The sequence below is a fragment of the Bos indicus x Bos taurus genome, chromosome 6 (genome assembly GCF_003369695.1).
Source record: "Bos indicus x Bos taurus breed Angus x Brahman F1 hybrid chromosome 6, Bos_hybrid_MaternalHap_v2.0, whole genome shotgun sequence".
In the NCBI taxonomy this organism is placed as follows: domain Eukaryota; kingdom Metazoa; phylum Chordata; class Mammalia; order Artiodactyla; family Bovidae; genus Bos; species Bos indicus x Bos taurus.
Genome location: NC_040081.1, coordinates 114199939 through 114207498, shown reverse-complemented (window position 1 = coordinate 114207498; position 7560 = coordinate 114199939).

Sequence of the window (7560 nt, the reverse complement as noted above, 5' to 3'; positions counted from 1 at the left end):
GAGGCCTGAGGGGCCTGGGAGGAGGGAGGCCCAGGACCTCAGCCCTCAGGTGAGAAAAAAAGGTGATCGCTAGAACCCCTCTCTACTCCCAGGGTCGGGACGGCTCTGGGGTTCAGCCAATGCCTTTGAGACCGTGCCCTCCACGGAGCTGGACAGGTGCTCACTCTGCTTTCCAGATGTGCACACATCTGCCCGCCAGCCACTTCACACAGCCCCACCATTGTGGCCCAGCCAGCATGTGCATCGTGTGCTGGAGCCTGAGCACTGGGGCCAGACACGGAGGTCCTCAGCCCAGCACCGTCCCCGGGCCAGGTTCCTCCCGAGCTGTGCCACTGGCTCAGGCACCTTTTTAGCCAGAGCCTCTATGGGTCTCCTTTACCAACTGTCCTGGTCGGCGGGGAGGCCGGACCCTGGAATCCCATGACACTCAGTCCTGAGGCTTGGGACGAGCAGCTTAGCCCAGAAGCTGGGGTGGCAGCGTGGTGCATGTGGGCAGAAGGCGTCGATCCATTCTCAGCTCAGAGAAGGAGCCGCTCACTCCAAGCACGCCAGCACCTCCGGAGTCTGGGAGTCTCCACGCTGCCCTTGGCACCAGGACTGTAGCCTCATCCTTCCAGAAACCCCTGGCCTTGCCCTGCCAGTCTCTGCACACTTTCCTTTGACTTCTCCTCTGAGGTTTCTGGCCCTGGGTGAATGCTAGACACCAGGCTTCCTGAGTGCCAGCTGGTAGTGCCTGTTCCCAAGGAGGTGTGTTCCCTCCCCCCCATTCCCCTCTCCCACCCCCATGCGCCAACGTGGGCACAGATGAGTCTCCTGGCTGTCCCCTCCTGCAGGTGAGTTCACTTCTAATCCTGAGCCCTTAGCTTCACACCTCTGATTACAGCCTTCTCTTCGGGTTGGTTCTTCGGTCTGAGTTGTGCATAAAAATAACAATACAGCTTTAAACCAGAAGCATTTCAGATTGGATGAGAAATATCAGTGTTAGCTGTTGTTTTTAAAGACCCAGAGAAAAGAATTTGGTAATCCCCTCTAGGATCACCCTCTTTCCTCCCCAGTGAAGTTGGAAGGAACAACCTCTTGCAAAATCTTTTTAGCCAAGAGAGTCTGACCCACCAGATGGAGCATCAGGGACAAGTCAGAGGCAAGGTTAACCCTTTCCAGGGGCCAAATCCTCCCCACCCACTGAATCCCAGCCAGCCAAGCCAGCCCACTGGACAGTGGGCCAGAGGCGGGAGACCCGCAATTCAGAATGGGGCAGGTGAGCCAGCGGAGGCAATGGGGCCTGAGTCTGCAAGGGCCTGGCTGCCCGAGCCAGGGGACCAGCTGAAGTGGCTGCCTGTGGAATAAGACACCGTGTGGTGAGAAGCTGCACGGGGCCTCAGAAAAGAACAGAGCCTCTGTTCTCGATGGCAGCGAGCCGTCACTCACCCGCCACTTCACCGACTCTCCACCGACCCCAGTAAGGGGCTCTGGGTGACCAGGCGGGGTTGACCCAGCAGCCAGGAGCTTATGGGTGTTTAGGGGCCACTCCCCAGTCAGTCTGGAGATGTTTTCCTGAGCGCCCCCTCTTTCAGTGCCTGGCTGAAGCATTAAGGTCTGGGGGAACCACCATGACCCCACTCCACCAGCAGCCCCTCCCACTGTGTCACTGTGTCTGAGACAGCAGTGAAACTTACCATGTTTAATTCAAGCAAGAGGACTCTCCAAATACAGGCTTGGGGCCACCCCTGTGGGTCCCAGAGAGACAACCCCACTCCCATGCAGCCCTCTGCCTGGAGTTGCTGGCAGGGAAGCCGGCAGCCTCCCCCTGTGCAGGGGCACGTGGTTCCTGCCCCGTGGGTCTCAGGTCCTCCGGACATCGGACATCAGAGAACTGAGTGCTCCTCCCCACACATGAGGTGCAGGGTCTGCTCAGGGTCATCCCGGAGGCCCAGCCAGGGACCTGCACTCTAGCTCATGGACAGCTGGCTTCAGTCTATGGCAAAGGCAGCGTCTTCTCCTTCCCAGAGAAGTGAGAGACCCTTTGAATCAAGTGTTTATTGGTTCACAAAGTTCTTGGGACAGGACACCGTTTTGCAATACGTTTAAGCGCACGTAGAAAGGATCTTTAAAAAAAAAGACCACAAGCCCGGGATGAAAGACAGCACAGTGAGTAAGCCACATCAGCTGACAGAGAGAACATTCTAGAGTGCCAGGCACAGACATGACTAACAGCGCTCCTCCGGCAGGGGCCTGTGCCTGAGCGGCCTTCTAGACAGTTCCTCGGGGACTCCGGGGAAGGCAGAAGATGGAGAGGAAGACCCGCCCCCTCCAGTAAGGGCTGTCTCTTTCCAGCTGTGGCATTTTCCACGGGACATGATACACACATGTCCTCAAATGGATTTAAGGCTGTAAGAGCAGATTGTAACCTGGCAGGACTGTGCCCAAGTTGCATGGGGTCCAAGCCCCACCGGCTGGCATGTTTCTCCCACCCCAGAGAAGTTCCCAGGAAGAAGAGAGGGTTTAACCTGTAGGGTCACAGCCTGGCCGTGAAGCCACAGACAAGAGACTGTGCTCTCCTTTGCAAGCATTGGGGGGTTCCCCAGGGGGCCCCCAAGGGACTCTAGGTCAATGCACCTGCTGTGAACCAGGGCAGTGAGCTGGTCACCACCTCTCACACCTGCAGCCACCCCCACCGCCAACCAGCCCAGGGCTGGAATTATTATGGCTTTCATTGAAGCTCCTGGGGGTGGTTTATTTTTTAACTGCTCCCTGACCCTCCCTATCTATAGTTATTATTCCCTCAAATAATTTGCTTTATTTGAATTGTATCTTATAATTTACAAAGCACTTAAATATATCCTGCTGTGGGGAGGTGCTGGAGAAGCCAGCCGCCAAGGACACCCAGCGAGTTGGAAACGAACCGCAACTAACTAAGAGCCTGGCCCCACCAGGCTCTCAACTGTTACTAATGCCTGAAGCGGCCAAGAGTGCTGACTGTCGTGTGTGCGTGAGGAAGGGATGAACGCCCCTCCCTGGCCAGCACTGCAGGCTGTGCAGGGCCCGTGGATGAGGCAAACCGCCGCCCTCAATCACACCGCCACCCCTGCTTCTGCAGGGGAAGCCTGGGGCCGGGAGGAAGGAAACAGCGGTGAACAGGATTGAGGGGGAATCCAGCCCATCCTCTCACTCATTCGCTCACTTGCCCAGTAGAACCCCGTCCTCCGAGGACCTACTTCGTCTGAGCACCCTTCTCTCCTGGCACCATGAGCCGTGACAGATGGGCACTCAGCTCCTGGACACTGTGCCTTGGGTCCAGCTGGAAACGATGACGCAGCAGGTGGCTCCACCGGGGATGGCCCCCTGGACCACTGGGCCGAGGACGAGGCCGCCACTCAAACGAGTCCCACCCTCTCTGGGCTTCGGGGCTGAGCCGAGGGCCTGCAGTCAGGGAGGGAGGCCTCAGCTCCCCCAGCTCCCCCAGTAGATGCCTGCGCTCTACCCACTGCTGTAACTCTCCTGACCACCTCGCGACCATCACCAAAACAGGGGCCTTGAGAGGTGGGGCGGGGCCCACATGCTCTTATATCCTCATCAGGAAAGACTGGGACCCAGAATTTTTTTTTATGTCCTTCCCCAGTCAAGACCACAGAAGGAAATGGCAACCCACTCCAGGATTCTTGCCTGGAGAATCCCATGGACAGAGGAGCCTGGGGGAGCTATAGTCCATGGGGTCGCAAAGAGTCAGACACAACTGAAATGACCACCAGTCAAGATGCTGATCCTTTGTAGGAAATAGACCCCAAAGGAGGCAGACAGGATGCAGGTGTGACCAGTGAGTCCAGCCCCCACGTGTCTGTGAAGAACAGAATGGGAGCACAGGGAGCTGATGGCAAGACTTCCCAGGGGACCCCACCCTTGCCCTCACTGGAGCCTCCCACCATGACGTGAGGCATGGGAGCCCCAAACTAGACTCCACGGAATTAGCTCCTGCCCCTGGGCGATGTTAATAACTAGGCTGGCAACAGCAGGCAGCTCACCTGGGCCGCCCAGCAGAGCCGGAGCAGGGGTGTCACCTTACCCGTAACGGCAGCTCTAACTCTACAGGAGGCCCACTGTGCGCTGGGCACCGCACAGGCTGCCTGCTGACCCACCACCTTGGAAGCATCACAACAGCCTCCGAAAGGGGGTAGGGAAACCGAGGCTCAGAGAGGGCAAGTCACTGCAGCTGTGAGCCCAGCCCACGTCGTCGCCTCCACTCCACAGCTGCTGCCCCCCACGACCTCCACCCCAAGCCGAACGGCCGTGTTGGGTCCCGAGCAGTGTTCCTGCAGCAGGACCCGAGTCTGTCTGCTGGGCTCCACGGAGGCCTGCCGGGCCCTCAGTCTGTGTCCAGAGAGCTGTGGTGGGTGGACGCTGGGCACGGGGGTCTCCTCCGCAGCAGCCCGTTGGGTATGCAGCCAGGACCTAGGGGGACTGCGGGCAGAGCGGGAGGTCCACAGAGGGGGTCGGCCACCTCGGAACTCAGGCACTTGCCCAGAATGCCACAGTGGGCACCAGTGATGGCAAAGTTTAAGAACTGATGGTGACAAAGAACACGTGCTCTGCTGGCCTGCTGGGCTGCTGAGTGGGTGGTCTGGCAGTGGTGACCACCTTCAGACACGCACATCCAGAGGTTTGGAAGCTTCTAGAACCACAGATGGGTACAAACGGCAGACTGGACAGTTGCTGGGTGAGTGACTCTGGGCCCCAACACAGGTGTCCAGGGAGCGGCCCCGAGGGACTGAGTCTGCGAGCAACACAGCTTAGCGTCTGGAAAGAACTGCCGCCTCCGGCTGTTGAAACTCAAGCACCTGTGTTTAGTCGCTCAGTCCTGTCTGACTCTTTTCGACGCCACAGGCTGTAACCAATCTCCTCGTATCCGTGGGGATTCTCCAGGCAAGAAGACTGGAGTGGGTTGCCATGCCCTCCTCCAGGGGATCTTCCCAACCCAGGGATCGAACCCAGGTTTCCCACATTGCAGGCAGATTCTTCATTGCCCGAGCTACCAGGGAAGCCCGAGAACACTGGGGTGGATTGCCACGCCCTCCTCCAGGAGATCTTCCTGACCTAGGAATCTAATAGGGTCTCCTACCTTGCAGGCAGATTCTTTACCAGATGATTTACCAGGGAAGCCCACACACACACACACACACACACATACACACAGAGAGACACACACGCATGCACCCATGCACCTGCACATATGTGCTTACACGCACGCACGCACGCACACACACACGCACCCACACACATGCACATGTGTACACGCACAGAGATGATCCTGGGTCAGATAAACCGCTAACACCCAGAGAAGCCTTCCTTCACCCACAAAGGCTCCCATGCAGTCTCCTCAGACTAGACTCCTCGCCAGGTTTCCTGTGAGGAAGCACAGCGCCCGGGGTCCAGGAGAAACCCACGCCACATCCCTGAGCCAAGAGCCCCAAGACTCAGCCCTGAGCACGGACTCTCACCGGGAGTTTGACAGGGAGGAGAGAGCCCACTGCCTGCTACAGCAGCTCCACAGCCCCCCGGTTTGTGGAGAACGTCTACCTCTTCCGACAACGCCTCACAAACAGAACGGCCTGAGGAGATGGTCAGCCTGGACAGATGGACTGACCTTGCAGGAGATCCCAGGAGAACTGCGTGTGAACAAAGCCCGGAGCTGGGACCCACACCCTGACCTGCTGTCTCCCCTGGGGCAGCAGCCTGGGCATGGGGGACCCAGCCCCGTGAGGCTGAGGACCATCATCTCCTCCCGGGGGGCCTTGAGGACCACCCGGGGAGTCTGACCACAGCAGGGGCCTGACCTCAGAGTAAGAAGCCCAAGAACACAGAGCCACACGGCCCTCACCATGAGACTGTGACTGTGGTCCCCAGCTGGCCCCAAACACATCTCTTCCCCAGTCTCCTACAAGCTTCAGGCCAGGGTCTCCAGGGAACAGTCTGGGAGGAGGAGCAAAGAGACCACTCACCCAACCGGAAGAGTCTTGAGGTCCCAGCCCCGCCATCCACCCTGTTCCCCGAAACCTATGACCAAGGCATGCTGAGTCTCAGGCTGGGGTCGCTCCCAGTTTGCCTGAGTTTGAAAACTTCTTAGGATGAGAAAGAGCCAGGTGCCTGCTCAGACAGACCCTGTACCTGCCTGTACCTGGGTCAGTCTCCCTGGATGGAGACTGGTGACATCCCAGCCCCAGGGCCTGCATCAAGAGCTGAGAGGAAGGTATGGAGGAGGGGGCTGTGGATTTTGGCTTCCCATCGGGCCCCATCTGGAAGACCTCAGAGGCTGGTGAGCCAGAGGGCCCCCTCCCTCTCCCCCCAGGAACTCCCAGGTCAGGGCCTTGATAGCCAGGGCCCAACCTGTCCTAGACCCACAGCATATGGGGCAAAGCAGGTGATGCTCATCTTTCCTAGCACCGAGGAAGCACCTTCCCCTGGAGGCTCCACTTCTGCTCATGGAGGCAGCTCACACACACACACACACACACACACACACACACACATACCCTGCAGGGCAAAGAGAGGGCATGGTCGGAGACAGGACTAGAGAGAAAAGCCTGACGGAAAGCTGGGCTTCTTTTGTAATGGTGGAGTAATGGAGGCTTGGGGTGGTGGGCAGAAAGGAGGGGCCAATCGTTGTTTCCCCCTTCCCCCACAAAGCCCCTCCCCACCTCCCTCCCACCCTACTCTTCCTTCTGCCCAGAGGGAACCAAGGTCAAGATCCCTGAGGGAGGAGCCTCCTGGACTGTCGGGGGCATGGGGAGGGGTGGCGTGCGGCAGGGGCTATGGGAGCTCTGTGCACGGGAAGGCAGAGGCGGCCCCTAGCAATGACCCCAGCTGGAGAGTCAGTGGGCGCGGACATGTCAAGCAGTGGGCAGACAGCCAGAACCTGGCAAGACCCCTCCCCCCCCCCCCCCTGCTCACCAAGACTCGAGTCCACGGTCAGGAAAGGCACCAGCTCAGCAGAGCAGAAATGGGGCCTGTTCAGATCCACACCCAGGAGGAGAATCCTGATGGCCCCACATCCAGACAGAAGGAAGGCACCCCCTCCCCACTGCCCTCTCCACCGGCTCCCTACAGACCTCACAGCTTGGCACAAAAGCTCCTCTCCACCTCAGATATGTATTTCACAGGCTCAGTGCTGAGAAGACTTTAGGTGTATGGGTGTACGGAGCGTACAAACAAGCCAGTGTGGAAACTCATGAATAGCGTGCAGGGGAGGCCCGGTTCTGCAACGCCTGAGCTGATGAGGGTGCCCGCAGGCTCCTCTGGGCCACCTGCCAAGGGAGTAACAGCAGTTCGGATGCCACCATCCAGACCAGGAGGGGAGCACGGCTCTCTGCACCTAACCTGCGCGGCGAGGACGTCTCTGCGGGGGAAGTGGCCACACACCACCCGCAGCACCTTGGTGGAGGCAAGACTGAGCACCGGGAGCAAGCGGCGGGTGAGGTCGGTGGCATGGAGTCCAAGGAGGCCGAGGAAGCCGAGCGCCGCTGGCGTTGGGACACAGAAGGCAGGCGCAGCAAGCAGGACGTGAAGGTT